This window comes from Psammomys obesus, unplaced genomic scaffold, assembly GCF_907164565.1.
Source record: "Psammomys obesus unplaced genomic scaffold, mPsaObe1.curated_primary_1811, whole genome shotgun sequence".
In the NCBI taxonomy this organism is placed as follows: domain Eukaryota; kingdom Metazoa; phylum Chordata; class Mammalia; order Rodentia; family Muridae; genus Psammomys; species Psammomys obesus.
In genome coordinates, this window is record NW_026592586.1 from 858,577 (window position 1) to 865,802 (window position 7,226).

Sequence of the window (7,226 nt, forward strand, 5' to 3'; positions counted from 1 at the left end):
CCTTTGGTGATAAACAGCAGTGTGGGAAGTGTAAACTGAATAAACCCTTTCCTCCCCAACTTGCATTTTGGGAAGAGAATTGAAGTTGTCAGAGCTTAGAGGGGGCAGTTGGGAAAGATATGGATCATGAGATATAAAATTTTAGATTAAAGGAATAACATAATAGTGCTATATTGTGTATCATGGAGATGATAAGAGTGCCAAGAGAGTATCTTTACATTTTTCTTTTCAAAACAGTATGTGAAGCCATACAAATGCTGATTAGCTTGGCTACAGAACGTCTGTCATGTGAAAAACATGTCAAGCCTGCACGTTGGACCCTTTGAAGATGTACAACTTTGTTTGTTGAATTAAAGAGGAAAGTTTCCCATGGAGCCAAAGGATAGCTTAAGCATGAACACAGTAAAGAGCTGGTAAGCATTCGAAAGTGTCAGTCAGTTCATAATGAAACGAAAGGGAATTAGAGAATTCTAGGAGATCAAATCATTGTTTTGAAAAAGCTGATACAACAAAAATCACGTAGCTAGCCTTTCTTCTTGAACTGTGCAACTGGCTCCCTTGGTGCTAGGCAGAGAAGGGAATCCACGAGACGTTACCAGTCATTTTAAAAGTTAGAATTTTACCATTTGCAAGCCCTCAGTGACATAATGAATCACAGTACTGGGCACCAGCGACTACCAATGTCACAAGAAAAGAGGGACTGTGACATCAAGAGTGTCTTTGAAGTAGAAACAGTTGTATTACATAAAAGTTGAACTTAAACTTAATTGGGCCTAAGAAGGAAAAGGGACTTGTGTTAGGAAATGTGTGCCTGTGAAGATTACACGGCGGGTTCGCAAATCACACCATGAGATCGGTTCCACATGGGAGGTTTATTAGGGGAAGGTAAAGGGGTCGCAGAGAGATGAGGCAAAAGAGAGAGGGGGGGCTCCAGGAGTTCTCTTATAGGGTGACTCAGAGCATGTGCAGGTGGTTCCAGGTGGGCAGCAGGTGGTCTTCTTGGTGTCTTCACAAATGCCCGATAACCGGTTTGTCAGGTCCCTTGGGGCTGGCCGTAGAGGTGCCTGCTTACTGATCCCAACATTCCTCCCTTTTTGTTTTGTTAAAAAGTGAGGAGTCTGGAAGGGGTGATGGTGGGGGAAGGGCACAGGGACGACTTTTGCTCTTCAAGCTACTTTCTGCTGATTAGGGGCATTGTCCTTCTCGGGGTACAGCTGGTCCCCACCATCGGGGTCATAGTCATCTGGCTCTGTGGGCAGAGGTTGGTAATCCTGTAAGAGTAACTGATTAATGGTTTGGTTAGAGATTTTTTGCATTTGTTGTTGGAAGAATGTAGAGAGGAAGTTAATTAAGCAGGGTGCAAAAAGTAAAATCAGAAAAACTAGCACGAGAGGTGAGATAAGGGGCAGAATCCATTTCCATATGGAATTCTGAAAGGACCAAGAGCTAGACGCCTCCAGCTCTTCCTTTCGTTTTTGTAAATCTGTCTGGAGTTGCTGGATTTTATCCTTTACTATACCTGACTGGTTGACATAAAAACAGCATTCCTCCTGGAGGAAGAGACAAAGGCCACCTTCTTGAGCTGTGAGGAGATCCAGTCCACGTCGGTTTTGAAGTACTACTGCTGCCAGCGAGTCAATCTGTCCTTGGAGGGACAGATTGATTGAGCCACTTTTTGAAGGTCCTGGATGAACTGGGAAGAAAGCTGATAATACAAAATTAGTGAGGTGGCTAATCCTGCTGTTCCGGTCCCTAGAGCTGCCATGATTCCTGCAGCACCCAGCAGGGGTAGGATTTGAATTGCCCTCTTCTCTTGCTGGGCAGCTTTTGAGTCCACAACTGGGATCGGTAAGAGCTCTCTGTCGTTTATCACCCCCAGCTCAGGGAAGAGGAGTACCAGAGCGCAAACTCCTGACCAGCCAGCAGGCAGACAATGGTAGACCTGAGTGCCACAAAGAATTGAAATATTATTACCGGTAGGGCATTGGGGTTGAGATGAGGTTTCAAGGATTACAGTTTCATTACAGTCTAAAGAATTTAGCAATCCTACAGAGTGTGTCCCAGATGCCTTGAAACAGCTTGCCACGCCAAAGAGGGTGATATGAGAAAGGTAGGGGGTTGTGGCAACATCAGAGTCAGGACAGTTTGTAAATGGTGAAGTGAGGTTACTTGACAGAGTCACTGCAGAGGCTGTCAGCGGTACTTCTGACTTGGTCCTCTGTGGTACACACAGCCAGCAAGCTTTAAAATGGCCTGGTTGGGTCACATTAAGGAGCTTGTAGGCCGAGGTCAGAGTCTGAAGTAGGAGATTAAATGACAGCTTTGTGTCATTCATAAGAGGGGATGTTAGAGAGGTAATAATCTTAGAGGAGTGTTTAATTATCTCTTCTACTTCTCCCATTCTCAGATTTTGGGTAATTGGGACATATTTTCTCTGGATATGGATAGTACTTATCGGTAGATTGGGTGTGTAGTGGCGGTAGAGTTTTCCAATGATGCCTGCTTCCCATCTGGCATCCCACGGGTCTTTGATGTATAAGTAGAGGGTCTTTTTATACAGGTAAAGGAGCTTCTGTACTGGTGAGTGGATTTGGCAAGACGAGTATGGGCAGCCTCCATACGTGTCCAGCCATTTTTTGCAATAATCCTTTGTTTAATAAAAGAGAAAGCAAACAAAAATTCTATCAAATAGGAGGGGAGGGATAGAAGTGGGGGTGATGGCTATCTCAATCAGCTCCCAACAGCCTCCCATAGAACAATTTGTCTACCCTATTTGGAGAGATTTTTTATTATCAATGATGGTTTCTTGAACCTCAAATCTCCATATGTAGGGATTACCTTTAAAAGAAATAGGTAAGAGGGAGAGGAGGAAAAATACATATCCAATCCAGTAGAGTCGAACACCGCTCCTGTGGTGAGGCCTCATTCTTCTGGAACTGGAGACAGGGTGGTTGATCTTGGTGTCTTTTGGAGGTTGAGGGAGCAAGGTCCTGTTGGAGTTGATATGTGGGGGGGGCGGGCATTGTCTTGAGAGGGGGTGAAAGGCTTAAGGTGGATGAATCCTTAAGGCTTAAGGATAGATGAATCCAGTAAGGGAAGCCCTCAAGTTTAGCAGCTGTGGGGGTCACAAGAATCACCTTGAAGGGACCCTGCCATTTAGGAGAAAGAGTTGGGGAGCTTTGGTTTAGAGGGGAGAGAAGGACCTGGTCCCCAATATTAATAGGAGATGGACAGGGGTTAGTGTATGGCCATGGTAAATAGTGGTCAGTAAAGACCCACAGAAGGGAACAGAGATGACAGAGTAAGAGAGTAAGCAGGTGGTCAGGGAGAGGAGAGGATTTAGCTGAAAGACCAGGAGTTAGGACCTGTCTCACATACATGGGCTCAAAAGGTGAAATAAATAGACAGAGGTTTTTGGAGGAGAGCTTGCAGCCTGAAAAGAGCCAGGGGGAGGAGTTTTACCCAATCGAGGTGGAGCTCTTATGATAGTTTAACAAGAGTGTTTTTTAGGGATCGATTAGTTCGTTCTATCTTTCCTGAGGACTGGGCATGGTACGGGATATGAAAATGCCAAGGAATGTTAAGGGCTTTAGATAAGGTCTGGGAAACCTGAGAAGTGAACTCAGGGCCATTATCTGACTGAAGGGAAGTAGGAATTCCAAAACGTGGGATAATCTCACAGAGAAGGGTATCAGAAACTGTCTGAGCTTTTTTGTTAGTGGTGGGGAAAGCCTCCACCCATCCCGAGAATGTGTCCACGAAAACCAGGAGGTACCGGATGTTTGACTGCTGGCATGTGGGTAAAATCAAGTTGCCAGTCAGTCCCAGGGAGAGAACCCCTAGCCTGGTGGGTAGGGAAAGGAGAGCTACGATATCCTGAGTTAGGATCTGAGGTCTGGCAGATCTTACAAGAAGCAGTAATGGTCTTTAGGAAGCGTAAGTCCTCAGAAGTAGGCTGAAGGTGGGCTCTAACAAAGTTAGACAAAGCTCGGCTTTTAGGATGAAAGAGCTGGTGTAGATAGGACAGGATCTGACGGGTGTCAGGAGAGGGCGGGGGAGATGTGGGTTATAGTGTGAGGATGTTTTGTGGTGGGAGAGAGGAATTTAGGCCTTTTAGGGCCGCAGCCTTAGCTGCCTCATCAGCCCGGCCATTCCCTTTGGAAACTATGGAATCGTCTGTCCGGTGGGACAGGCAGTGGACTATTCTGATGGCTGTGGGAAGGTGGGAAGCTTCTAGCATGGCCATAATTTGGCCTGCACTGGTTACTGATCCTCCCTTTGCTGTAAGCAACCCACGCTCTCTCCAGATGGCAGCATGGAAGAGAAGAATGTGAAAAGCTTATTTAGAGTCTGTATAGATATTAAGGGATTGTCCCTGGGCCAATTGGAAAGCTCGGGTAAGAGCTATTACTTCGGCCTGTTGATTAGTGGTGTGGGCAGAGAGGGCTTGTGCCTCAAACACCTCACTATCCGACACTATGGCATAACCTGCTTTTTGAGCTCCCTCATGTACAAAGGAGCTGCCATCTGTGTACCAGGTATAGACAGCCTGAGGCAATAGCTCCTCTAAAGTTTCAGTGCAAGAGTGAGATGGGGAATAGTCAGAGTTAGGTCAAGGAAGAAGGCTTGAAATATTAAGAGGTGGGCATGGTTGGAAAGTGAGAGTAGAGTCTTCTATTAGCGCCACCTGGAGGGAAAGGACCCTGGAAGGAGGTAAAGTTTGTAAGCCTTTCTTTGTATGTTAAAAGGTGAGACAGATTGTGAGAAGAGAAGACAATAATAGGTGACCCGAAAGTTAGTTTTTTGGACTCTCGAATAAGGAGCTCTGCAGCCGCTACGTCAGGAATGCAGGGGGCCCATCCCTGGATTGTCAGGTCTAATTTTTTGATAGATAAGCTACAGGTGCAAAAGAGGGTCCCAGTTGGTGGCCCAGGGCCCCAAGGGCATATCTTTCCTGTCTAGGGTGATACCCTTGTGGTTTGGGGTTATTGTTAGTCCCAGGTAAGTGACCTCAGAAGTGGATAGCTGGACCTTGGAGGGTGAGACCCGATAGCCCTTGCTGGACTACGGCTAGAAGTGTTAAAAGAGCAGAAGTGTTAATTTGGCTAACTTGTAGGGATGGGCTACAGAGGAGAAGGTCATCTACATACTGTATAAGTTTAGATTTAGGGAGAGATAAGGAGAGTAGATCAGAGGCTAGGGCCTGACCAAAAATGTGGGCTGTCCCGGAACCCCTGGGGTAAAACAGTCCAGGTAAGTTGAGTAGAGACCAGGGTGTCAGGGTCAGTCCAGGTAAAGGCAAAGATATTTTGTGATTGGGCGTCTAAAGGAATAGAGAAAAATGCATCCTTGAGATCCAGAACTGAGAAATGGGAAGTGCCTGAGGGGATAGTGGAGAGGAGGGTATACGGGTTAGCTACCACAGGGTGGAGAGGAACAACCACAGAATTTAGTAGGCGGAGATCTTGAACCAGGCGAAAGGTTCCATTGGGCTTTTTTACTGCCAGGATGGGGGTGTTAAAAGAAGAGGAGGTGGGGCGGAGGAGTTTTTTTCTTAGAAGGTCAGAGATAATAGGCTTAAGTCCCCTAAGGCTCTTAAGAGGAAGAGGATTTTGAGCCTGAACAATATACTGGGTGGGGAATGGTGACTAGCCACAGAGGGGTTTTGGATATCCCAGACTTGGGGGTCCACTTGAGAGGCTGGTAAGGGAAGAGCTGGTAGGTAAGGTGGCTACAAGGAGGAGGAGAGAGGATGAGAGGACGCTGGTGAGCTAGGGGTCAAGTGGATGGATGGAGTAAAGGAAATAGAGGCCCCTACTTTGGCTAAAAAGTCCCTTCCCATTAGGGGAACTGGACAGGCTGGCATTACTAAAAAGGAATGAGTCAAGGGGATTCCCCTAAAAATACAATTAAGCGGTGGAGTCCGGCAGGGCTGGCAAGGCTGTCCCCCTACCCTGACATTAGGACAATAGAGGAACTACAAGGAAAGGTTGGTCCCCAGTACTCCGTTAGGACTGAGTAAGTGGCCCCGATGTCCACAAGGAAGGAGATGGCTCGCCCTGATACCCGCTGCTCCCTGTTCCTGATGACAGTGGTCAGGTCAAGGGAACCCGGGCACCTTCAGTCGTCCATAGCCAGGCCTAGAATATCGGCCGGAGGGTGATCTGGGGGTGATGTCACCATATCATGAGAGAAACAGTGGCAGTTAACACCCCAATGTCCCTCTTGGTGGCATTTTGGACATGGCCCCAGTGGCTTTCGGGGGTTAGGGAAAGCCCTGGCCCAGTGACCTTTTTGACCACATTTGAAACAGGGATCCAATGGTCCTCGTGCCTTAGAGCATGAGGGAGCCTGGGTAGTGACCGAGGCTGGTCGGATGGCCTGGGCCAGCATTTGGTATTTTTGTCTGCGGGCTTTTTCATCTCTCCCGTGGAACACCTTAAAGGCGCTAAGACTTCTGCCTTCGGAGACAGAGGTCCCTTCTCCAAGGATTTAAGCTTAGCCCTGATGTCGGGGTAACTTTGGGAGAAGAAATAGGTCATCAGCAGTTGTCTTCCCTCTATACTTTTGGGGTCTAGATTAGTATGTTGTAAGAGAGCCTTTGTAAGGCATTCTAGGAATTGGGATGGCTTTTCATTTTTTGTCCTGAATGACCTCCTGGAGCTTTTCATAATTAACCGACTTAAGGGCAGCCCTGCGGAGACCAGCCTGAAGGCAGGTTGTAAACCAATCCCTAGCTAGAACGCCTTCCGGGGTATTATAATTCCAATTTGGGTACCTGTTCCGCCCCAGCTCTGACAAGGTGTGAAGTATTTGTTTGGTGAATTTCATCTGCATGTCTCCTAGCCTGTTCCCAAACTGGCCTGCGTTCTTCGGGTAATAGGTTATTGGTAACGATCATATAAATATCATGGAAGGTGAGACTATAAGATTGAGTGAGATATTGAAATTCTTTAAAGAAGGTAGAAGGATTAGAGGTATAGGATCCTAATCTCTTTTTTACTTGAGAAAGTTCAGTTAATGAGAAGGGAACATGCACCCTAATTAAGCCATCTATACCTGCTACTTTCCTCAAGGGAAGGATAGAGGCTGGCTTATGTTGAGTAGAGGGATCAGACTTTGCTACAGAGTGGGAACGGGTTGTGGGTGGGGTGAAAGTGGGTGCCAAAGTGAGGCGAGTATGATGGTCTGCTGCTGGAGAAAAGAGCGAGGGTTTTGGAGAAGCC